We start from the raw sequence: 26,170 nt of genomic DNA, 5'->3' as shown, positions 1-26,170 counted from the left end.
CTCTTCATCCTCCCTTCCATCCACATTAACCACGCACTCCTCTTCATCCTCCCTTCCATCCACCACGGAAGCCTCACGCCCTTATATGGTCAACAGCACCCCTTCACCTCCCGTCTCAGCTGCACCTCATCCCCTGATTCACACGCTATCAGGCACCTCACTCCTCACAGCTGTATCCCATCCCCTGATGATGAAGACCCTACTTCAACCGGACGACGCTGACCAGAAGTCGTCGTGGTGTTAGTATCATTACCTAGGTACGACGCCTCAGTTCCGAAGACATCCCTGTGTGATTATTCCCTGTTCTAACTTTCCTCTCTTGTGCCCAGGACCTCCATGCCAGCGTGTCCCTGTCTGGACCCCCTGGAGCCTACCAAGGAGTTCCTGCTCCCTCTCTCAACACGGACCTGTGTCTTCCGTCTGCAGTAGCACTGGAGTGCACCTGCTCCCTTTATCCCCAAATCATATCTGTTGTACATTTCTGGATGTAATTCTTGCCTACCTGGGAATACCATTAAAACAACCTGAAACGCTCCATTCTCCTCTCCTGTGTTCAGCGATTGGGCTCTGCTTAAAACCCATTCTCACAGCTTTTTCCTTCGATGACTCTTAACTCTTGGAATGTCCTCCATCTCTCTCTGAATTTGGTGGTTCTCCCTTCTCTTAAGTGTGTTTAAACATATGATTTCAGACCGTTGTGTTACCTGCAGGGCTTGACATTAACACCTGACCACCGGCCAAATGCTGGTAGAATTCGGCTGTGGCCGGTAACTGTCATTCTACCGGCCAAAGTGGCCGGTGACTTTTTTTCTATGAAAAAAAAACATTGTAGTCTACAAAAGGCATCGGCAATAATTAAGTCAATCCAAGTGATACTACATAATACTACAACTCCCACAACAATTCGGAAAAGTGCATTACCGGCCAGATCCTGGTAGTGGTGCTGTCTCGAGAATGGAGTACTCCTTGTTTTCAGACCAGATGTAAGTTTTTCTCATTCAGACCTACTTTTTCTGTTAGCGTGAAGCTATGCCTTCATCAGATCGCATGGAATACCTTTTGCGACGCCAAATTCAGTATGCAGTAAAGGAATATAGCATCAGCCAATGGACATATCGATCTACCAGATGGCGATCAATAACTGGGAAATCCTTTTTGGGATCCAACCGGCCACAGGTAAGAACGATTTCATGCTGATCAGGCCTTGTTAGCATAGCCAACCAGCCGATGAATGAATGAAAACTTTATTTAACAGATTGCAGATTGGGTACAATACAGTACGGCTCAATACACACAATTGTTAAGGGGATGCAGACCAGAGAAAGACTTTGGCTTGTTTACATCAGGGTCCCCCATTTTCAATTTATAGTGACATTTATGACATACACAACATACATGACATCATGACATCGACACATCAGTGTATGATGCTACAATAACGAATGCCGTTATTGGTAATCAATAATCAGAAACAACGTCCCCCGCCCCCCACCACCCCCTTTCATGCATTCATTCATGGTGGAACATGATACCGATCATATGCAGTTTGATTTTAAACCTATTCATCATCACGCTATAAAATGAGAACGTATTGATGAAAAAATTATTTAGTGTGGTGATTTTTGGCTGGTGAAAATGCTGAGTGGCTAGTGACTTTGGAAAACCACTAGCCACAGTGGCTAGTGAGCCAAAAAGTTAATGTCAAGCCCTGGTTACCTGTAACTGTTTTAGCAGATTTTTTTAAATTATTTTAGAACATTATTTTTACTATTATTTTTATTACTCTTTTGGGTTTCATTTTCTGTGAATATTGCTTTCCACTATATACCGTTTACATTTGTACAATCGTCGTTTCTGTAAATGAGGGAAACCTCAGAAGCTTACGATTTTTAAATAAAGGTATGGGCTTACAAGACACATAACAATAAGTATATAATGATATACTTGACCAATTACTTGACAAATTACATATAGACCAAGATGGCCACAAGAACAAGAAAATACAATAAAACTTAATATAACACAAGCTGTACACAATGTATATAAACAAAGAAACAAGAGGAATTCAAATACAATTATATAGGATATAGTGTGTTTTCAAGTTTCAAGTTTCTTTAATAGTTGTCATACAGAAGTACAGAATACTTTTGTAAAAAATGCTTCTTACTGTTGCGCTCCAGAGACTGTGCAAGACAAGATAAGTATGAAATAAAAACATAGTAAAATTAGAAGTAAAAAAAAGAGGTCACAGTGTTCAGTTTAGACATATGTACAATGTTCGATGCAGAATAGACGTAGTTACCATACAATATACAATACTGTGCAGTGTACTAATATACAATACTATATAGTGCAAGGCAGAAATGGAGAAATGGGACGAGGTGCAATTTAGGTACAATTCACAGTAGGTGTACGAGTTGTAGTGCAAATCCTTTATCAATAAATATAAAGTGTAAGTGTGTTTGTGTGATCTAAAGTGTGGAGAGTGGGTGCTGCAGTGTGTTGTTTGTTTGAGTGAGTGTGTGCGTGTGGGTGTGTGTGCTGTGTGCATTTGATGGTTGTTGCCTAGTGATTATTGTTCGTTTAGCGATTATTGTTCGTTTAGCAGCCTGATGGCCTGGGGATAGAAGCTTCTTCTGAGTCTTTCTGTGCTCGCCTTAAGACTCCGGTATCGCTTGCCTGACCGCAGCAGTTCAAAGAGGCAGTTGTTCGGGTGGCTCGAGTCCTTAATAATTCTCTTAGCCTTCCCCTTGCACCGCTTGTTGTAAATGTTCTGGAGGGTGGGAAGCCCCCCTCCAATTGTGCGTTCGGCTGAACGTGTCACTCTTTGTAGTCTGCTACGGTCTTGTGCAGTGCTATTCCCAAACCAGGAGGTGATGTTGCCGGTCAGGATGCTCTCTATTGTACATGAGTAGAAGTTCCTAAGGATCTTCTGACTGACTTGGAACTTCCTTAGGCGCCTGAGGAAGTAGAGGCGTTGTCGTGCCTTCTTCACAACACTGTCAATGTGTGTGGTCCATGTCAAGTCCTCGGATATGTGGGCTCCGAGGTACTTGAAACTGTTCACTCTCTCAACCGGTGCCCCGTCGATGCTGAGGGGGCTGTCTCAAGTGCCATGCTTTCTCCAAAAATCCTGCAAAACTGAAGATGTCCTCCACAAAAAAACAACTCAACATACAACTCTCAAGACTGCCAAAACACATCCGGATTTACAATTTGAATTTTCTCAAATAAAGCCCTCCTCAAAGCGGTGTACAAAGAGCAATAAAAAACAAAATACTATTCATCCTCCACCACTCCCAGATCACATAGAACACACAACCGCTCCTCCTCAGGTTTACCTTGGAATCTACCCACTTCCACAGGAAATGGCAGGGTGCCAGACCTCAACTGGGCACACAGAGACCTCCGTCTTCTCTTTCTCTAAGTTTAACATTACATAAGGTTCAGTAAAATAATTTTATTTTTATTACAACATATTTTCTAAGTTTAGGTTTTTTCCAAATCTCCACCTTCCACTTATACTGATGGATTGTTGATCATTTTGTTTTAATTATGTGAACCTTACACTGCATATTGTTCATAAAAATCATACTTAACACGCTTAAACGCTTTCCAGCGTTATTGGCCGCCATGCGTTGAGCGCCAGACCTCGCTGTACAGCGTTATTGAGATCAATATTAAATTTTTTCGCCCATGGCAGTCATAATTCATATATACACCCGCGACGCTGCAGCTGGACCCTATAGGTGACGGCAACGACGGCTCAATACCGCCGCCTGGTGGATGGTCGGGCGAGTTACACTCGCCTACAGGATGTGGCCGATGTGCGTAGATGAAAATCATCCGGCCGTCACATATAGTTGCGGGACTCCCGACAAACATTATGTACATAATGATTCGCTTTCTAAACTTAATAATCGATATGATTTCGGCGTTTATTGCGACATACAAACCGGAAATGGACCTAGGCGATCGGCGTCGTGTACTTGGGATATTTCACCGCCAGTCTCATTGACCCACGGTAAGAGGAATATAACGTTATTTTCAACCCGATTGCGAGTTTCCTTGTGAGCAAACCGATCTGATAAATATATCACCAAACCTACATAAAGCATTTACTGATGATCGGGGAATTATAAACGACCCCCCCCCCCTTTCCTTCACGCATGATGAAGCATAACGGGAAGAAACGCCAATCGATAATCTATATATGCGTTTAGGCCTATAACTCACGTTCTAGGAATTACTGCAGAAAACGATAAAAACATACTTATATTCTAGAAGGTATTTTTGTATGAATGAAAAAGTATAACGTTCCCACATCCTGAACGATAGATAATCAATGTTGAATGGGCCATAGTAATGTCAATATAGCAATAAAATAAAAAAAGTTATAGCCCTGCAAAGAAGGTAAACATCTCCATAGGCTTACAGCGCTGGCAGAGAGGGGCATTAGATGGGCATAACCCCCGGCGGGCAATGTGTTAAGTCAGTAGAAGAAAAAATCATGGACATCTCTCTTGACCAGGGATGACCCTATATATATGCAGTAAATATAAATGGATATATCCAGCACTGTTGTACATGCTATCATACAGAGTTATGTAGGGATGCCCCCCGAAACCTGGTTCTAAACGGGAACCGGTACTAAATTAGAAAAAAACTGAGTATTGATACTGTTATGGTTTGTAACCGACCCCAATCGCACAACACAAGACAGGTATGAGAGTAAGCCAAGAACGGGCATTTATTGAAAACAATCAGAAAAAAGGCACTGTCCCTTTAAGGGAGAACACCAATACTGGATAAACAAGAAAAGGGAAAGGCCCAGTGCCTTTAAGAGGCGAGCTGGCTAAGGGGAAGGCAAAGGGAAGGCTAAAGGAAAACAGGGCCGGGGCAAGGGACAAGGCAGGAACAGGGAGGAACTAGGAGGAACTGGACAGGGAGGACTAGGAGGACTAGAGAGGGGAGACAGGGACGCGTGTACCGGTTCCGCAACAGTAAGTGACTTCCGGGTAGGCCTGATTGGCCCCGACAGGCACGTGACGCGGCAAACTCAGGACGCGCAACGAGGCTGCTGAGAGCTGTCGCGCGGAAATAGGCTGTCTATTGCCATTCTCTAACACAAACTCTAACCTTAACCAGCTCCTTAACAGCGCCTAAACTTAACCGTTCTAACCTTAACCAACTCCGAAACAATGCCTAACCTTAACCTTAACCATGCCTAACCTTAACCATAGAAAGAATATTGCCATTCTCTAACACAAACTCTAACCTTAACCAGCTCCTTAACAGCGCCTAAACTTAACCGTTCTAACCTTAACCAACTCCGAAACAATGCCTAACCTTAACCTTAACCTTAACCATGCCTAACCTTAACCGGCGAAAGAATACACGTTAAAAAAAAAATCACGTTAAAAAAAAAAGATTTGATGGGATTCGAACTCACCAACAACGGACCGCAGGATCGCAGGACCGCTGCTCTGCGAGGTGAGCTATAGCGCCGAATGAGAGTCATGGCGTATTTGGACGGTTACGTAATTCCGTAAGGGCTCCGCGGAGCGTGCCGCGCGGCAGAGAAAGTTGCGCGTCACGTGCCTGTCGGGGCCAATCAGGCCTACCCCGGAAGTCACTTACTGTTGCGAAACAGCTACACGCGACAGGGACAGAGGCCCGCGGAGGCGGGCTGGGGACAGGGAGGACTGGGAGGACAAGATAGGGAGGACTAGGAGGACTAGGGAAAACCAGGGTAAGGCCTTGGAACAGGGCGAGGGCTGGAGCTGCATACTGGGACAGAGAAAACAGGGTAAGGCCTAGGAAAAAGCATTAATGAAGTTGCTGCTCTGCAGCCTCTCCCGGGATGGTAGTCTGGGGAAGCAGGTGGGAACATCAGAGCCGCTCTGCAGACTTCTCTCGGCAGATCTCCGAGGTGGGTAAACGGAACCGAGAGGGAGAGAGGGAGAGGGTTAACTCAGTGCAGTGACAGGAGAGGTGACTTGTAACCAAAAACAGAGTTATCCAAGTGAGAGAATCTTCGGTGTATATACACACTGTGAGTAAACGTTCCAAACACAAATCCACGTGATGAATATCTTCGGTGTGTAAACACACAGTGAGTCAACGTCCCAAACACAAAACCATGTGATAAATATCTTCGGTGTGAAAACACACAGTGAGGCGATGTAAAGGCCAAAAATATTATCCCAATGAAAACAATCCAAAAAAGGCTAAAACGCTGGGTGAGTGACTGTCTGATAAAAAGCTGGAAATCTTCAGTGTTTTATAAACACACGAAAAACGGAATTGGATCAAAGACAGTCATAAAAAACTCACCCAGGCGTTGTGCGTAAAGAGCGTTGGAACAGAACGGGGCGAGAGCGTCGCCACCGGGGAACCGGTTGTCCAAGCGGAGGTCTGAGTGGTGCGCGACTGCTTGGAGTACGCGCCGGTACGAAGGGCGCATCAGGCGCGGAGGTCTGAGGGGTGCACGCCTGGAGTGAAGCGCGCATCTGCTGCGTGGAGGTCTGGATGCGCGCCTGGAGTGAAGAGCGCATCTGCTGCGTGGAGGTCTGGATGCGCGCCTGGAGTGAAGAGCGCATCTGCTGCGTGGAGGTCTGGATGCGCGCCTGGTTGGAGTGCGCGCCGGTACGGAGGGCGCATCTGGCGGTGCGTCTGCGCGGAAGAGCGCGCCAGGCTCGGAGGTCTGGATGAGCGTCAGGACGTCTGCTGCGCGGGGGTCTGAAGTGGAACACTGGGAAGCCTCCCGTGGAAGTCTAGAGAGCGCAGTCCAGTGTCTACCTCAGGCAACGGCGACAGGAGGCGAAGGCTGGAGCGCATGTCACGCCGGAGATGAAAACAGCATAAACAGACAGAGGACCTCCCGAAGGAGTCCTGGTGATAGAGAATATGATACCGAATGAAACGGCATGTTACGGCACGACCCGACGACCAACAGAGGGGAAGAGCCAGGTACTTAAAGCCCACAGGGGAACTAATTAGAATGCACCACAGGTGCGTGAAGGTAATTGATACTTGAAACTAAAAGTGTGTGTTCGGCACAAGACCAATCAAACACACAATGACAGGTAGTCCAAGGTGTGGCCGCTGAGAGCAAACGAGAGTAACGAACGCGAGGGTGGGGGCTAGTGAGGTGAGTGAGAAGGGAATTCCTTAACAGTAGGCTTAAAGGAACAGAGAGAGTAGGTGAGCAGCGGACAAAACCTCACAGTACCCCCCCCTCAACGGGAGCCACCCGGCGACCCAAAAATACAGACAGAGTGGCAGGGGACAAAACAAGGCAAAAAACAAAAGGTACTGGGCCAAGCCAGCAGGGGAAGCCACAACAAAAGTGGGGCTAGCAAAAGAACAGGGTAGCCGAGGGGTTAGTAGGGTAGCTGAGGGGTAACCAGAGGAGCTGAGGGGCAGCTAGAGGAGCTGAGTGGTAACTAAGAGGAGCACCGGGAAAAGGGCTAGCAGAAAGAAGGTTAGCTGCCAGGGCACTGATAGCTACAGGGCCTATGCTAGCTGTACTGCTACATCAACATAGAGGCTGCGCTAGCTGCCGGAGCTAGGCTAGCAGAGGGAAAGGGTAGCTGCCAGGGCACTGATAGCTACAGGGCCTATGCTAGCTGTACTGCTACATCAACATAGAGGCTGCGCTAGCTGCCGGAGCTAGGCTAGCAGAGGGAACGGGTAGCTGCCAGGGCACTGATAGCTACAGGGCCTATGCTAGCTGTACTGCTACATTAACATAGAGGCTGCGCTAGCTGCCGGAGCTAGGCTGGCAGACAGGCCTGGACCAGCATGAGAGAACAAGCTAGCTGGAAGGACAGTCCAAGCTGTGGGGAACTGACCTTGCTAGCTGAAGGGGCAATCCTAGCAGTGGGAAAACTGACCTTGCTAGCTGAAAGGGCAGTCCTAGCAGTGGGGAAACTGACCTTGCTAGCTGAAAGGGCAGTCCTAGCAGTGGGAAAACTGACATTGCTAGCTGAAAGGGCAGTCCTAGCAGTGGGATAAACTGACCTTGCTAGCTGAAAAGGCAGTCCTAGCAGTGGGATAAACTACACAAAAAGTGGAGGCCATGCAGAGGGACCGGGTTAGCTGCCTGGGCATGGCTAGCTACAGGGCCTATGCCAGCTGCAAGGGCTGCATTAACATAGAGGCTGTGCTAACAGCCGGGGCTAAGCTAGCAGACTGGGGCCATGCAGAGGGACTGGGTTAGCTGCCAGGGCATGGCTAGCTACAGGGCCTATGCCAGCAGCAAGGGCTGCATTAACATAGAGGCTGTGCTAGCAGCCGGGGCAAAGCTAGCAGACAGGGGCCATGCTGGTAGTAGAGGCCTAACAAGCTGCAGGGGAGCTAACGAGGCTAACAGGGAAGCAAACAGGGCTAACAGGGGAGCTAGAGGGGAACTAGAGGGAACAAGAAAAAAAAAGGCAAACTCAACATACACCGTCTGTGCTGGCTGGGGTCGTCGATTTGGTCGGATCGTACTGTTATGGTTTGTAACCGACCCCAATCGCACAACACAAGACAGGTATGAGAGTAAGCCAAGAACGGGCATTTATTGAAAACAATCAGAAAAAAGGCACTGTCCCTTTAAGGGAGAACACCAATACTGGATAAACAAGAAAAGGGAAAGGCCCAGTGCCTTTAAGAGGCGAGCTGGCTAAGGGGAAGGCAAAGGGAAGGCTAAAGGAAAACAGGGCCGGGGCAAGGGACAAGGCAGGAACAGGGAGGAACTAGGAGGAACTGGACAGGGAGGACTAGGAAGACTAGAGAGGGGAGACAGGGACAGAGGCCCGCGGAGGCGGGCTGGGGACAGGGAGGACTGGGAGGACAAGATAGGGAGGACTAGGAGGACTAGGGAAAACCAGGGTAAGGCCTTGGAACAGGGCGAGGGCTGGAGCTGCATACTGGGACAGAGAAAACAGGGTAAGGCCTAGGAAAAAGCATTAATGAAGTTGCTGCTCTGCAGCCTCTCCCGGGATGGTAGTCTGGGGAAGCAGGTGGGAACATCAGAGCCGCTCTGCAGACTTCTCTCGGCAGATCTCCGAGGTGGGTAAACGGAACCGAGAGGGAGAGAGGGAGAGGGTTAACTCAGTGCAGTTGGAACAGAGCAGGTGACAGGAGAGGTGACTTGTAACCAAAAACAGAGTTATCCAAGTGAGAGAATCTTCGGTGTATATACACACTGTGAGTAAACGTCCCAAACACAAATCCAAGTGATGAATATCTTCGGTGTGTAAACACACGGTGAGTCAACGTCCCAAACACAAAACCACGTGATAAATATCTTCGGTGTGAAAACACACAGTGAGGCGATGTAAAGGCCAAAAATATTATCCCAATGAAAACAATCCAAAAAAGGCTAAAACGCTGGGTGAGTGACTGTCTGACAGGGTTAGAAATTAACATTTTTTTTCAAGGGCTTTTTTTGCCCCCCTTAATTGATTTTCGGGGGCTTTTTTTTGTATTTCGGGGGCACTGAATTTTTATGATAAACGGTAGGGGTGGGACGGTTCACAAAATGGACGGTTCGGTTCGTATCACGGTTTTGGGGTCACGGTTTTCAGTTCGGTTCGATATACGTAAATTTTTATAAAAAAAAATGTAACACTCAAATCTAAACATGCTTCTCATTTATTAAAAAAAAATTAAAAAGTTTACAGTGTTACAGTGTTTACAGCCTTAAATAATGTTTGGCACACAAAGACCGAACTGACTGAAAAATATAGGCTACATTTGTAGTATTAACTTAGTGCAAACAAACAATATGCTCAGCCAGCACTAGACTTTCCTTTCTTTAATATAAACACAAAAAAACAATGTCAACCATGTTTAAATTCCCTGATTGTCAGTTCTTAATGGAAAGATTCGTGTTCTGCTTGAAATTATTATGTATCTGTCTACATTTATTTAGACTAACATTATTTAAATATTGAGTGCAACTGTGGTGGATTACGTAATTCGGTGAGTTGGAACCATCTATGGGTTGGCGCCGGGTCCCCACGGACATTTTAGTGTCACGCACCTTCAGCTCAGGCAATGTTATTATCAGCTCCGGTAGCTCCGGTAACGTTAGGAGGTGATGGCATGCAGTGGGAAAGCGGCAATAGTCCCGGTTGGAGTTAGTAAAACACAGTTGTATGTTAGCCTTCTTGGATGTTGAATAAACGCCTATCATTGTCTTTAAACACCCCGCCTCTCAGACTCCCATTTCCTCCTCTGCTAGCTAGTAGCTACGGTAACATTTCGTTGACTGTATTACCTCGCGGGCTGATTCTATAGTTAAAACGTGCGTCGTGTTGTACAAACTGCTAACGCTATGGCAAGATGAGTGTATGCCTATGTAATGTTAATGGCTATGTTTTTAAAGTCGTAATGAAGATTGATTTAGATTGTGCTTGCCATTTGTACACAAACTGACTAGCACCTGGCTCAGCTGCAGTGCTCCTGCTGCTGCAGTGCTCACCTCCGCCAAATGAATTTTTTTTATTTGCGCGTCATCTGAACCGTACGATACACAGACGCGCCATTACCGGATAAATATATATATATAATTAGTAAACTGTCGGGGGCATTTTGTGCCCCCCTTAACTGATTTTCGAGGGCATTTTGTCCATTTTCAAGGGCATTATGCCCCAAGCCCCCGTTAATTTCGAACCCTGCTGTCTGATAAAAAGCTGGAAATCTTCAGTGTTTTATAAACACACGAAAAACGGAATTGGATCAAAGACAGTCATAAAAAACTCACCCAGGCGTTGTGCGTAAAGAGCGTTGGAACAGAACGGGGCGAGAGCGTCGCCACCGGGGAACCGGTTGTCCAAGCGGAGGTCTGAGTGGTGCGCGACTGCTTGGAGTACGCGCCGGTACGAAGGGCGCATCAGGCGCGGAGGTCTGAGGGGTGCACGCCTGGAGTGAAGCGCGCATCTGCTGCGTGGAGGTCTGGATGCGCGCCTGGAGTGAAGAGCGCATCTGCTGCGTGGAGGTCTGGATGCGCGCCTGGAGTGAAGAGCGCATCTGCTGCGTGGAGGTCTGGATGCGCGCCTGGTTGGAGTGCGCGCCGGTACGGAGGGCGCATCTGGCGGTGCGTCTGCGCGGAAGAGCGCGCCAGGCTCGGAGGTCTGGATGAGCGTCAGGACGTCTGCTGCGCGGGGGTCTGAAGTGGAACACTGGGAAGCCTCCCGTGGAAGTCTAGAGAGCGCAGTCCAGTGTCTACCTCAGGCAACGGCGACAGGAGGCGAAGGCTGGAGCGCATGTCACGCCGGAGATGAAAACAGCATAAACAGACAAGAGGACCTCCCGAAGGAGTCCTGGTGATAGAGAATATGATACCGAATGAAACGGCATGTTACGGCACGACCCGACGACCAACAGAGGGGAAGAGCCAGGTACTTAAAGCCCACAGGGGAACTAATTAGAATGCACCACAGGTGCGTGAAGGTAATTGATACTTGAAACTAAAAGTGTGTGTTCGGCACAAGACCAATCAAACACACAATGACAGGTAGTCCAAGGTGTGGCCGCTGAGAGCAAACGAGAGTAACGAACGCGAGGGTGGGGGCTAGTGAGGTGAGTGAGAAGGGAATTCCTTAACAGTAGGCTTAAAGGAACAGAGAGAGTAGGTGAGCAGCGGACAAAACCTCACAGATAAGCTCCGACGTTATCGGTACTGCTATCGGTAGTCTAGGAGCAGATTAGCTACGGAGCTAACAGAGTGTACCATCCATCTGCGACACAACGGTGGCAGCAACAGTGGACACGGAGTAATGTTAACGGTAGTCTAGGAGCGGATTAGCTACGGAGCTAACAGAGTGTACCATCCATCTGCGACACAACGGTGGCAGCAACAGTGGACACGGAGTAATGTTAACGGTAGTCTAGGAGCGGATTAGCTACGGAGCTAACAGAGTGTACCATCCATCTGCGACACAACGGTGGCAGCAACAGTGGACACGGAGTAATGTTAACGGTAGTCTAGGAGCGGATTAGCTACGGAGCTAACAGAGTGTACCATCCATCTGCGACACAACGGTGGCAGCAACAGTGGACACGGAGTAATGTTAACGGTAGTCTAGGAGCGGATTAGCTACGGAGCTAACAGAGTGTACCATCCATCTGCGACACAACGGTGGCAGCAACAGTGGACACGGAGTAATGTTAACTAGGGCTGCAACGATTAGTCGACATAATCGACGACGTCGATTATAAAAAAATCGTTGACGAGAAATTGTTGCGTCGATTAGTCATTAAAAAAAAAAAAAAAATTTTTTTTTTTTTTTTTGCACTACCTATCTTTGTGAGAGTGGCTTCTCAGGGTTCCAGACAACATCATAACATGCTGATCCCATAGCAAATTTTGGACATTGAAAACATTGTTCCCCTGCAGGAGGTGATGATCAGACTAGACACACAATACATTACACACGCACTCCTCTCACTCACACACAGCGATCAGAGTAAGACACACACATACACACTCCTCTCACTCACACACAGCGATCAGAGTAAGACACACACACATTCACACTCCTCTCTCTCACACACAGCGATCAGAGTAAGACACACACACATTCACACTCCTCTCACTCACACACAGCGATCTGAGTAAGACACACACACATACACAAATTACACAGTACACACCTCTCACTCACACAGCGATCAGAGTAAGACACACACACAAATTACACAGTACACACACTCCTCTCACTCACACAGCGATCAGAGTAAGACACACACACATACACACACACGGACTCCTCTCACACAGCAAACAAAAGTTATTTAAAGTACACTTCCACTTTAATTTGTATTATTTAATTTATTTATCTTGTTATGAGTGATTGCTGTATTGTTCTTCAAATACATTTTCATTTAAAGTGGCTTAAAGATCCAAATTCAAATGTTTCATGAGTCATTATTTTAATTTGCTATGGGATCATCATGTTATGATGTTGTTTGGTCCTGACAAGAGTCTCAAAGTCTGGGGTGATGGTAGACAAGCAACTCTGAGGTCATGCTCAATGTCCAATCTGTTCCTCTGCTCTGTCTTCAGCTGGACCAGAGCTGAGAAGCCACTTTCACAAAGATAGGTAATTAAAAAAAAAAAAAAATCATTTTTTTTGTTGTTGTTGTTTACATTGGTTTTCGATTAGTCGACTAATCGAAAAAATAATCGGCAGATTAGTCGACTACCAAATGAGTCATTAGTTGCAGCCCTAATGTTAACGTTATGTCGAGTTCATACTACACTACACGTAATGAACTCGACATAACGTTAACATTACTCCGTTTCCATGAAGTGTTTAATTAGCAGCAATCTGTTGTTGAAAATGTAACGTTAAACCGGAAATGGAAATGCGAGGACAGAAAGCCGTCATGAAATCGCTGTAGTCATATTGTAGTCATTTAGTCTTATTAACTAAAATATTTTAACAAAATAAAAAGCAGCAGCACTATTGGATAACTGAGTCATGTTTGCTATGTATTTTTCTTTAGGGGAGGACATTTGTTTCACAGTTTTAGCATGTTTTATAGATGGCTAGGTTAAACACAGGTTTTTGTTTTTAAGAGAGGGGGTTTGATTTGATTGAAGTTTTTTTCAAATATGCAACACAACAAACAAACAAACATCAAGTACAGATATAGCCTTAAGCCGTTCAAATAATAAATGTATAATTTTTTTTTAAATAATAATAATCTAAAAGAACCGATAAGAGTATCGATAAGAGTAGTAGTATCGATAAAATCCTAACGATACCCATCCCTAGTTATATGGGTAGACTATTTCACACCTTCAAAGATGAAGAAAAAAAATAATAAATTATATTCTCCTTTGGTTCATTACAATTTACTCAAGAATAGTAACAGACACAATATTTCTGACACTGGGAATACATTCCATGAGGTGCATAGATGTCCCTAGATACCAAGAACATGCAAGTGGACCTGGAAGAAGTGGAGCAATGTTCCTTTTACTTGGGTATGTACTTTTAGGCGAATTTAGAGTCTGGCTTAATAGGTTAAAGTCAACACTTATTTATTTAAACGGATCCCCACTAGCTGACACCTTAGCGTCAGCTAGTCTTCCTGGGGTCCAACAACATACATATACACAAGATAACATACACCTAGCATATATCACAAAGAATTTATCATAGAATAGAGTAAAACATGTATCATAGAAAAAAATTTATGTAAAACAGGAGATAAAAAAACAAGAGATAAAATCCAGTTATACCAAAATAAAACAATTTATCAGGGTGTGCATGTATTCCAGCTGTGCTGAATACAAAATGTTATTGTGTGTGCAAGTGTAAATAGTGTTTAAGATTTATTTTAAAACTAGCCTTTACTTTGATGTTCCTAACATCGCTGGGAAGATAGTTCCAGGATACTAGTATCGCCCTATAAAATACTGCCCTTTTCATAAAATTAGACTTAGGTAGAGGTAAATTAATCAATCCACCTCTTGCCCCTCTGGTTGAATGTGTGTGAGTACTTGCGCTGTACACAATGCAATTATACAGGAACTTTGGAGTTTGAGTTTGAGTAACTATGAAAATATGTAATTAAGTTAGCAGATAATCTTACCTTAACACTGAGCCATGAGAGACATGCATGCATGTCAACTACACTATCCCTAGGTGAGCAGCCTAGGACCAGTCTAGCTGCCTTGTTTTGAGCTACTTGTAGTTTTCTGAGTAGACCATTGGATGCAGATGACCATACTACAGAGCAGTAGTCTAAGGCTGAGGTTAGACTAGTGTATTCCTGGCGTTTTTTTATACGTATCATGTCCTATCTACACAGAAACGCGTTTTTTGGCGTTTTTTTGTGGATACGGCTGAAACGCAAAATTGTGTTTGCGTTTGGAGATACGCAAAAAAAACGCCAGGAATACAGCGTGTAGTCAGCACGGAGCAGTTGTTGCGAAAACGCCCATGCGCAGTAGATACCATCTGCGTGCCCTTCCGGTGACAACAGTGTGTGTGTGTGTTTGGGACATAGCTCCGTGTCCCAAATAGCTTCAGCTACCATGTGTTGTCAAGTTATTGTTATAAGGACCCCAGTCCAAGCTACAACAGTCTGCATTCCCTTAACAATTGTTTGTATTGAGCCGTATTGTATTGTACCCATATGCAATATGTTAAATAAAGTTTACATCCATTCATTCTGCTAGCATTACCGATTGCATGAGCAGCTGGCTAACGTGAGCTATCAGGATTCAGACCCTGTTAGCTCAGAGTTCCTCTTTCAACTTAAGAAGCATTAAACAAAATGGCCCAGTCATCTATTCACCTTTGTTTAATACACACAGCGTTGTCTCTAATGTTATCTAACTACTGATAGCTCGCGATATCATCAGTTTTGATGCTGGCTAAGTAGCGTGAGCTAACGTTAGCTTCTAGCCACAATGCTATATTGTTATAATGGCATACTCCATTGACGTTAGCATGCAGCTAACAATGCTACAATGCTACCGATCGTTTTTTAGCCTAAACTATCCGCTCTTGGTGGTCACTTGTGTTGATGTTAGTTTTGTTTCATCAACAAATGACAGGCAGAACACACAGTGAATGTATCCGTTTTGTTTATTGCACTTTTATTAGGCTTTGCTGAAAAAAGAATTGCTGCATTGAGTGAGCAAGCAAGATGGTGGCGCGGCATAGGCGCCTGCCTTATTGACATTTCTTTGCTGGAGCTTCCACCAGGAAGTGTATTGGCACATTCGTTCTGATTGGTTGAAATTGCCTTCATGTTTGCCACCTACTGCCACCTACTGCTTTGGCAGTGTACTACATCAGTGTGCTTGGCTGACAAAAACGAAAAAAAAAACGAAAGTGTGACTCAGGCGCACGACGTCGCGGCGATACGCATAAGAAAACAATACGAAGATGATACGAAAGGTGTAACCTCTGCCTAAATGACATAAAACCATAGAGCACACAACTTGACGAAACAGCACTGATGTGAGATAAGGTGAGCACTTCCGTGTGACTGCAACCGCTCTGCCCATTTTGGCAACCACCTTGTTGATGTGATCGGACCAAGACAATGCACCATCAAGCCAGAGTCCTAAAAGCTTCACAGTCTTTACCTGTTCAATGGTTTGACCCTCAATCTGTAAATTCAATTTGGGATTGTGTGATAGTCTATAATTACAGCCTAATATTATGCACTTTGTTTTTGATAAATTAAGTATAAGTTTATTTGATTTTATCCAGTTATATATAATGCTCAGCTCACTAGACAGAACCTGACTAAGCTCTGTACATGTTGCAGCCGCATAATAAATAGTGGAATCGTCGGCATACATTGTCAAATTAGCTCTACTAATTGCAAACGGCATGTCATTTGTAAAAAATGAGAATAAGGAGTCCTAGGCAACTTCCTTGCGGGACCCCGCAGTCCAGGGCCCTACTGCTTGATAGAGCCCCATTAAAATAAACTCTCTGCGACCTGGCTGACAGATAACTCCTAACCCATTGGATTGCAGAGGATTTAAAACCATAGCACACAAGTTTAGACGTTAAAATGTCGTGGTCGATTACATCGAAGGCTGCGCTAAAATCAAGTAATACAGTACCAATGAGCTTTGAGTTGTCCATAGAGGTGAGCCAACTATCAGACATTTGAGTGATGGCGGTACAGGTGGAATGACCAGGCCTATACGCATGTTAGAATAAAGTAGTTAAACCATTAGCAGAGAAATAGACTTGTATTTGCTCATACAAAAATGTTTCCAACAGTTTGCTAAGTACTGGCAAAATGCTGATAGGCCTGCTATTGGGACCACAGAAAGTTGCTTTTGTGTCTTTCGGTAGTGGGATGATCTTTCCCTCCTTCCACAATTTTGGACACACGCCACTAATCAAACATCTATTAAAAATATGACAGATTGGTTTCGAAACATATACTGCAGATATTCTTAACAACTTGCTGTCAATGAGGTCAGTACCAACAGGCCCGCCAACAGGTAGAGAGCTCAACAACCTTTCAACCATTCCAGCATAAATCTGGTGGAATTCAAAAGTGCACATCTTATTATTCATGATGTGCTTTTTTATAAGCACATCAGAGTTAGAATTGACAGTACTGTCCATATTCTCTCTAAGTTTAGAGACCTTGTTGACTAAATAATCATTAAAATAATTTGCGATCTGAAGTGGCTTAGTCAAGTAGACGCCATCTGATTCTACAAAAGAAATGGAGGTAATCTTTTTACCCATGATTTCATTCATTACATTCCATAATTTTTTACTGTCGTTGCCGCTTTCAGAAATTCTCTTTTGATAGTAGGTTCTTTTATTTATAGGGATGCCCCGATCGAACGGCCACCGATCGTTATCGGCCGATAATCAGTATAAATATGCAATCTGTGAATTCCGATAATGAGTCATATTCGCCGATCGCGGAAACCGATCAAGCGAAGCTCTCACTCGCTGTCTGTCTCAGACACACAGGACCTGCAAACTGCCGCTGCTCCTCCTCCCTAGCCCCGCCCGCACCCGTGTACAGTTTGTAAACACAGAGGACTGAGAGGCGGCTCCTCTGCTCGAGTCTATAGTGCTGAGACCTGAGCTAATGTTAGCTACCTAGCTATCGTTACTGTTTAAACAAAATTACCCAGTCAACTATTCACTTTTAGTAGGCATTGTCTAACGGTATTTAGCCGGCTAGCTACTGATAGCTCCTGATATCAACAAATGCTCCAGCAAGTCTATTAGTCCATGTTGATACCTCAGTTAGCTTGCGTTAGCTTGCGTTAGCTGATGTTAGTTCACTGTTCAAAACTAAATGTCCCATTGAACTAAAAAGTTCTGTCTTAACGTCATCTAGCCGGCTAGCAGTAGCTACAGATAGCTCTTGATATCAATGTCTTATAACATTGATTCAATGCGTATTCGAGCTGAGGGCTTGCTGAATGTGATATGATCAAAGCACAGTAACGTTATATCAATAGGGTCCATCTGCAGCTCCGGAGAATCCTTGCCGTAGCTCGAGGCTACTAGAGTACACACAGACAGTGGAGCTGTTTGCAGATAGCGAGCATTTTGACTTGTTGCGTGGTGGCGATGTCTCGCAGATAATACAAGTACAAGTCTAATTATATAATATATATATTTTATAAAAAAAAAAAAATTATAAAATAAATTTTAATTTCTTTTTAATCAAAAACGATCGGTATCGGATCGGTATCGGCCGATATGGCTCACGACGATCGGTGATCGGTATCGGTGGCAAAAAACGTGATCGGGGCATCCCTATTTATTTATTTTATTCATTTTGGTTACCCGATTTCTTAATGTACAATAAAGTTTTCGGTCAACAGAAGATCCAGAGAGAGCAGCAACCTTTTTGGCCTCGTCCCTTTGAGTCATCAAGTTCTTCAGTACTACCGGTATATCTATCCATGGCGCACATTTTCAGGGAACAAACTTAACTTTTTGACTTACCAGCCATTTGGCTGGTAGATTTTTTTAAAGTACCAGCCGGGCAGATTTTTTACCAGCCAAAAATTATAAATAGCTTTTTAGTATATCGCCATGTGTTATTAGGGATGCACCGATATGAAAATTGGCCGCCGATACCGATACCGATTGTTCAACTAACACTATCGGCCGATACCGATACCGATATTTGTATATTTGTATATAAGTATTTGTAATTTTTTTTTTTTTTTTTTTTTTTTTTTTATGAAACTACTGTATATTTGTATTTGTATGTTTGTATTTGTAGGCCTCTTTACTTACTTAAAAAAAGGAAACATCAAGAAATTATGTTTATGGTATCACTATCTCTCTCCCAGTATCGTCTTGCGGCCTGCAGAGGGATACTATTTTCTCAACCAGAGCTTTCAACCAATGCAATGGAACCATTCTTGCGGCCTGCAGCGGGATACTATTCTCTCAACCAGAGCTTTCAACCAATGCAATGGAACCATTTTGATTGACAGTCGATTCGGCCAATTACGCCACACCGCTAGCACCCACCTCCTGCTGTCCTTACCACCAATCGGCAAGCGTTTATGCATTTTTCTACTTCCGGGCATGCCGCCATTGTTCTGTTTGCGAGAGCAGAACACATTTAACGTAGCTACGTTAGCTGCCCGGCCCGCCGACCGGCGCTCCACGCATGACCAAATGAGACATAATGATTTTACTGCAACAAATGTTATAATAAAACAAAGCCTTTCTATACATTTGTCTGGTTGAAAACTTTATTAACAGATTGCAGAATGTGTAGTTGGGTACGGAATGAGCAACGGAATGGAACCGAGCTATGAACGGACTAACGGAGTAATGCCTTGTTTACTGCTATCTTCGGGTAAATAATATGCTTGTTATTGAACGTGTAACACTTCATTTTAACAGCAGATACTTTCTTAAATGCCATCTTCCCGAGAGAGGGTGTTGACGGGGAGTTGTGTTATTAATAGCATTGAACAGCTAACCGAAAGCTAGCGTTAACTATTGTTAAAGGTTTAGCCATAACGTTACCTTGGCTAAAGTTGGGACTATTCATAATGCAGCAATAATGGCTGCAGACCTGCAAGCAAAGTACAGCAAGTTGACAAAGGAGTATTCCAACGCAAATCACATTTTCACCAGTAACATTAGTCTTGCATCTCCCGGTAGCTAATGAACGGACTCGGAGTAATGCCTTGCTGCTATGGGTAATAATAATATGCTGATGTTATTGTCCGTGTAACACTAACTATATAACGCTAATGCCACAAAACGAATGCCTTGTTAATCATAAATAGTTACTTTGATGCAGTAGCTTGTGTGTGTGTGTGGGGGACTGCGGGCGTTGTGCAGGTAGGTCGCGAGTGAACTTTTTTTTTTTTGCCTTTTGACGCTACACAAATTGATGGGTATTTATCGGCGACTGCTATCGGCACATTTGAGCTTATCGGCCGATAGGCCGATAGCAGTCAACAAGGCACTTATCGGCCGATACCGATACCCGACCGATATATCGGTGCACCCCTATGTGTTATTATTACATATAATACTCTCATATGCTATTATGCATATGCTTCTATCCCCAGGCCATCAGGCTGCTAAACGAACAATGAACACTACACAACAACAACCACCAAACGCACATACTGTAGCACACACATCCACACGCACACACTCACTTTAAACAAACACACTGTAGCACCCACTCCACACACTTTATAGCACACACCCACTTTAAACAAACACACTGTAGCACCCACTCCCCACACTTTATATTTATTGATGAAGGATTGCACTACAACTCGTACACCTTACTGTAAATTGTACCTAAATTGTACCTCATCCCATTTCTGCTTTGCACTATATAGTACTGTACATTAGTACACTGCATAGTATTGTATATTATATGGTAACTCAGAACATTGTACATATGTCTATACCGAACACTGTGACCTCATTTTCTTCTTCTAAATTACATGCTATACTATGTTGTTTGATACTATCTTGTCTAGCACAGTCTCTGGAGCGTAACAGTAAGAAGCATTTTGTATGAAAGTATTCTGTACTTCTGTATGACAACTATTAAAGAAACTTGAACTTGAAACTCAATTAATATCATAAACAACATAAGGAATATTAGCATAATTTTGAGTGGACTGAAGGAATGAGTCAGCGTTAATAGTTTTAAATGCAAATAATTTATTGAAACAGAAGTGGGGTCGGGACACACACACACACACACTGTGTTTCAACTCACCACCCCTGCATCATATTGTAGTCTGTCTTCAAACTTCCACTCCTCTCAAAACTTTTTTATATTTGAATATCAACATTATCTGTCCATCCTCAGTAATCCTCAGTTTACTATAATATACTCCTGTCCTGAGTCCTGACTAGTGACTCCGTCGTCTTTCCAAACGCACGCACACACACACACACACAGGGAAGGGGAGAGTGCCCCCCCCCCCCCTATTTCCCTTTCCTCAGTGCTGTTCACTATGGCTCTGCCTCGTCTGATCATTAGGATTAGCTTGTTAGCTTACGTTAACGTTGTAGTGATTGGTACATAAACGTTAATTTCGGGCAATGTGGGCATAAAGGAATGGCGACGGTGCAAAGCATGTAGCTGCAGTGGACTCGTTGTGAGAAGAAAAAAAACATCACAGACTTATTTCGCGTCTGTAGGCGCACTGCTGTGTTAACGCTGCTGTGTTAACGCTGCTCTGTTTTCAAGAAAGTGAAACACGGAGTGGGCGGATATCATATGACTCGCGGAGTTGCTAAAGGGTTTTTCAAAATAAGAGTATCATATGAACCTGAACGTTGCTAGCTTCCGGAGCCCAGATATTATGACTGGAGCTGCGCTTGGGGCGGCAATGAGACCCGCACAGGATTTTCAAAATAAGAGTATCGATATGAACTACATGCCAGCTGGGGGGCAGACTATTATTTTTAGTCGCCAGACGGTAAATCTACACGCATTTGGCGAATGGCGTGTAGTTATTTTGTTCCCTGCATTTTGATTTAGCCGTGAATTTCCTTAATGGTGCATGAATGTTCACAATTTTCATGAAATGCTCCATAAATAAATTCAAAGAGATCTCAGGATCGTCAATGGTGCATACATCAGCCCATTCAATATTCTTAAGATCTTCAAGAAAAACATCTTCATTAAATTTCTCCTGGAGACAGCAACTAAATGATGGTCACTGAAGCCAACTGGGACTGAAACGGGTGAAGAGCACAGATCGAGAGTATTAGTGTAAATGTGATCAATACATTTAGAAGTTTTAACCCCAAAATTATTCATGGCAATTCTCGTTGGTTGGAAAATTAATTGCAATAATCCACAGGTGTCAGTTATGGTTTTGAGCCTGTTCTTCAGAGGACAGTTTTCAGAAAGCCAATCGATATTAAAATCACCAAGACAGTACAACTAGGGATGCCCCGATCGATCGGCCACCGATCGTTATCGGCCGATAATCAGTATAAATATGCGATCGGGGAATTCCGATAATTAGTCATATTCGCCGATCGCGGAAACTGATCAAGTGGATATCTCACTCGCTTGTCTCAGACGCACAGGACCTGCAAACTGCTCCTCCTCCCTAGCCCCGCCCATACCCGTGTAGAGTTTGTAAACACAGAGGAGGCGGACCTCCTCTGCTGAGTCTAGATAGTGCATTCGACCTGAGCTAACGTTAGCTACCTAGCTATCGTTACCGTTTAAACAAAATTACCCAGTCAACTATTCACTTTTAGTAGGCATTGTCTAACGGTATTTAGCCGGCTAGCTACTGATAGCTCCGGATATCAACAAATGCCCCAGGAAGTCCAGTAGCCCATGTTGATATCTCCGTTAGCTTGCGTTAGCTGACGTTAGTTCACGGTTCAAAACGAAATGTCCGATTGAACTAAATAGTTGTCTTAACGTCATCTAGCCGGCTAGCAGTAGCTACAGATAGCTCCTGATATCAATGTCTTATAACATTGATTGAATGCGTATTCGAGCTGAGGGCTTGCTGAATGTGAAATGACCAAAGCATAACGTTACCAATAGGGTCCCGCTGCAGCGCCGGAGAATCCTTTTTGGAGCTAGGGCTACTAGAGTACACACAGACAGTGGAGCTGTTTGCAGATAGCAAGCATTTTGACTTGTTGCGTGGTGGCGATGTCTCGCAGATAATACAAGTACAAGTCTAATTATATAATATATATATTTTATTAAAAAAAAAGAAAAAAAAAACTTTTTATATAAAATAATTTTTAATTTCTTTTTAATCAAAAACGATCGGTATCGGATCGGTATCGGCCGATATGGCTCACGACGATCGGTGATCGGTATCGGTGGCAAAAAACGTGATCGGGGCATCCCTAAGTACAACTCTCTATTTTCCTCTGTGGCCCTGTCCAACATGTCACACAAGCTACTAAAATACTGTATATTGGCACTGGGCGCCCTATAACAGCAGCCAATAAGTATAGGTTTCAGGTGTGGGAGTTGCACTTGTAGCCATATAGCTTCAATATCATTTATCATTAAATCCTGCCTAAGTTTCACAGGGAAATGTTCACGAATAAAAATTGCCACACCACCACCAAACCTGTTTCTATCATGTCTGTAAATTGTGAAACCATAAATCTCAACCTCAGAATCTTCGAAGGAGCTGTCCAGATGAGTTTCGGAAACTGCTAGAATATCAACCTTATTTGACTCCAAGAATAGAGCAAGGTCATGAGTTTTGTTCCTCAGGCTACAAATGTGAGCAAGGACTAGGCCTTTCGGCAGGTTGACTATGGCATCCATAATAAATGGTTAATGTGATAAGTGATAATAGATAAAAATAGTGAAAGTAACATGTCTTCTAGGATGGATGATCACTCTTCGGTCTTGAACCCTGTGGAAGGCCCACTTGATCAGGGGCAGGGACCCCCAGAGTTGACTTATAAAGTCATAATGTTTACAGCTTAAACAAAGGTCTAACTTTTCAGTTGAAATTCATCAGGAACACAGAAAACCAAGCAATAACCACCAGTCCTTAACCAGCTATACAGGCAGCGCTCTTTTCCTAGGCTAACAAATTGGAAAGGAAGGGAAATCCTGACAGGAAGATTTACATAAGAACTAAAAAACACATGGGTGTATATATAGACAGATGCACTGCTATAGTTCTGATCTATGAATATAAGCCTATGATATTGCATTTCATTTGATGGCCAACTAACTATTTTGTATTTTTTTTGTATTTATTTATTAACACAGTTAAACCAAAGTAAAAAAAATACATAATAAGTTATAACCATATTGTGAAGGAGAAGTTAGAAGCCTAGAGGCTTATCGAGAACTAAGACCACGTCCATGTCAGAAAGTACACTACATTAAATGAGAATACAACTAAATGCAATATCATGGACATCTACAGAAGATTGAAAAATAATTATTTGGTAAACTGCAAATAATACAACTTTACCATGGACTCATAAGCCAAGCTAAACTAGGATAATGTATGTCAGATAAACAAATGAGAAACACTGCTAAGCTAACATTAGTTCTGGATTTTGCTAATGAAGTGATAATATCTGAGGCTGCCGCAGCTAATAATAATATAAAAGAACAGCCATGGATGCAGGCACGTTGGAAGGGGGGGGGTGCGGCAGCATCCCCCCTTAGTTATTGCAAAGAATAAAAATAAAAAATCTTAATATAATAATTATTTTTTTATGACAGTATTTATATATTTGTATATTATATACTGTAACTGTATAACTGTAACACTGTATAGTATAAGTGTATCCTGCTCAAAGCACTTCACCATTTTAATATTGTGTGTATTGAGCCGTACTGTATTGTAGCCATTCTCCAATCTGTTAAATAAAGTTTTTCATTCATTACACTACTGTACGTACACAATCATACGTGTAAAACAGACAAGATTGCAGCAGAGTAGATTTTCGAGTGATGACAGACTGTCACAGACTGATTGAATGACAGGTGAAACAACTAATTGTATTCACCTCCCGTCTCCCGCCCTTCCCACGCGCCACGAACCACTGAGCTACTGTGATACAGTGCTTGCGCAGTCAGTCGATTTGAGCTAGTAGTCAGACTTTGCTAGCACAGAATGTCTCACTCGCAGAAAAGAAAAATATCAGATTTCTTTTCGAAACGTCGCGATAGTCCCAGTCCCAGTAGTCCCAGTGATAGTCCCACTAAATCTGATAAACGTCAGAGAGAGACAGAGACGACAGGTTCAGCCTCAGCATCAGGTATTGAAGAGTTAACCGAGTCTGTTCCCCTATACCCAGGGATGCAGTGGTGGTACCACTCGGTACCACGCCGTCCTAGAAGTTCGCTGAGCAGAAGTGCGCGCAATCACGCACGGATGTGCACGCGCGTGCACACAAATGCATTCACAATTTTCACTGGACTCGTCGCGCCGTGCGCCAAGTACCCGGCGGCCGGCACTTATCTATCACCTAGACTTTGCATAATAATAGGATACCGATAGCATAACAAAGAACGAGAAGAGCCAAACCAAAATGCAAGCCCTGTGGGGGTTGATCTGTGGAGCGCTCACTAATATGTGACAAATGGTCCCGACTGGAAGGATGAGACATTAAGTTGTGCTTCAGAAAGAAACTGTCCTTCTGTAAACTAAGTTACATTGTTAATTTAGTTTGTATTTACTTTTCTAGTTTAAGTTAATTTCCTATACAAACATGTTTCCTACTATTTATGCATAATAATCATCTGTTCTGTGCGCAAGCGAAGGAACATGTATGCGCGTGCACGTGGCGTCCAGGCAGTTCTGATATTACGACTGCACCACTGCCTATACCCCCCCTCGGGCGCCAGGGGCTTCCACTGAGGGGTGATGCAAATATGGATGGGGTGTTATGGCAGCTGATGATGGAAAGAGTGGGCACAGAGTCTGATCCCGAGTTGAAGAATTGGCTCCAAAAGAGAGACAACTGGATGTCCAACAACATCCAAAACGAAATCTTACAGCTGTTTGCCCATGATATTCAGCGACAAATTAGAGGCAAAGCATCCAAAAGCCCATTCTTTGGCTTGAGCGCTGACGGAACCACTGATGTCACTGGAAAAGAACAATTCTCGTGTAATATACAGTTCGCCGATGACAACTTGGAAGCTCAGAACTTCTTTTGGGGTTTTTACAATGCCCGGCCCAGACACAACAGCCGAGACGCTGTTTTTGTGTATAAAAGACATTATTTTACGCCTCGACCTGCCCATGGAGAGGCTGATAGGATACTGTTTTGACGGGGCCAGCAACACAGGCTAGACTAAAGGAAATGTGTCCCGACTCTGTTTTTCTCCACTGCAAAAAAAATTATAAATAAAAAAATCTCAAAGACGCACCCCATACCGATTTAAAGTTCCAACATGCCTGCATGGTAGGGGTGGGAATCACCAATTTCATCACGATACAATACAATATCGATTCTTTGGACAACGATACGATATTATCCGATATCACACAGTCTGCCACGATACGATTCGATTCAGGTGCCTGCGATCGATATGAGACGATATTATATGCCCATTTAACACAATCAATAACATTTAAATCAACAACAAAAAAAGGCAATGGAAATATCATTTGACATTTTTATTTTTGAGCTCTTCCAGACATTTAAATGAAAAACAATCTATTGTTTTTCATACA

The sequence above is a fragment of the Notolepis coatsorum genome, assembly GCF_963971535.1.
Source record: "Notolepis coatsorum genome assembly, chromosome: 6".
Classification (NCBI taxonomy): Eukaryota; Metazoa; Chordata; class Actinopteri; order Aulopiformes; family Paralepididae; genus Notolepis; species Notolepis coatsorum.
Note: the sequence above shows the minus strand (reverse complement) of the source record.